Consider the following 1155-nt stretch of genomic DNA (forward strand, 5'->3'; position numbering starts at 1 on the left):
CGTTGTAGTCTCGAAAAGAGTGCGTTGATCTGCCANAGCGTTGAGTATGGTCGGAATAATCAGGTTACCCGCCATCTTCAAATCCGCATCACTGGGAGTTGCACCCGAAGGCACAGCTGCAGTAGCGGTAGGAGGATCGGCAAATGTAAACTTGGAAGCGTCGAGTTTATTATTCTCTACTATGACATCGCGGAAGTGAGTGATTTTGAAAAACTTCAAAGACTTATCAGCATCGGAGAGTATGGCCTTATACTTTTCATTGTTCCAATGCCGCTTCTGTTTTAGTAACTTTGCGTATTTAGTTTTGGGAAATTGCTATGTTGGAACCTGATCATCATCCTCCTCAGCTTCCTGAGCAGCAAAGCCACCAGCTTCCTCCAAGGTTGAGTATGATCATCTTGAGGGGAAATGGCAGTGTTCCTGACTTAGACTGAAAATGGAAAAGTGAGATGGGGCTGCTGAGCAGCCCTGATTCCCAACAGGAGAGGGTTACTCTATACTGTCTTAAAGTGGAATAGAAAGAGAGAAAGGGAAGGAAATTGGGAAAAAGGAGGAAGGACCCCCATACTAAAGTGGGGACCTCAGTCTCATGAAGATATGAGACTGCAAGGTAGGGAGAAAAGGGAGAATAAGCACAGTGGGGCAGATACAGGAGAATCTTCCTCCTGAGCTCCCCCTATTTGCCAAACTGCTATAGATTTTCTCACATATACTTGTGGTCGGACTCGGGAAGTTCAACATCGGACAGGCATGCAACTGCTTCGGCTAACTTAAATTCAGATGCACCATTATCAGCATGAACTCCATACTTAATCATGAACCAACCAAGGGGTCAGGGCAGTAGTGTGTACGCCGCCAGTGAGCAGTATGACTTGCACGGTGCAAACTGTGGGTTCTCCACACCTATGCGCAAGTCATGACACGCTGCACTGATTGTTTTGATGATCTCTTTATCGTCGACTGGTCGATCGCGCATACCTAGTAGGGTCGTAAACTGTTGGCTCAAGTGAGTGCCCAACAGCTTAGTGAATCCATCAGCAGGATTAATCTTGCCTGGAATCCACGCTGGACGCACGATACCCTCATTCTGATAATCGCGAATGCGAAAGTCTCGCAGTGACACAAACTTCGACTTGGGAGTAGTTAGTGGATGGT

Source organism: Aureococcus anophagefferens, assembly GCF_000186865.1.
Source record: "Aureococcus anophagefferens unplaced genomic scaffold AURANscaffold_40, whole genome shotgun sequence".
Classification (NCBI taxonomy): domain Eukaryota; class Pelagophyceae; order Pelagomonadales; family Pelagomonadaceae; genus Aureococcus; species Aureococcus anophagefferens.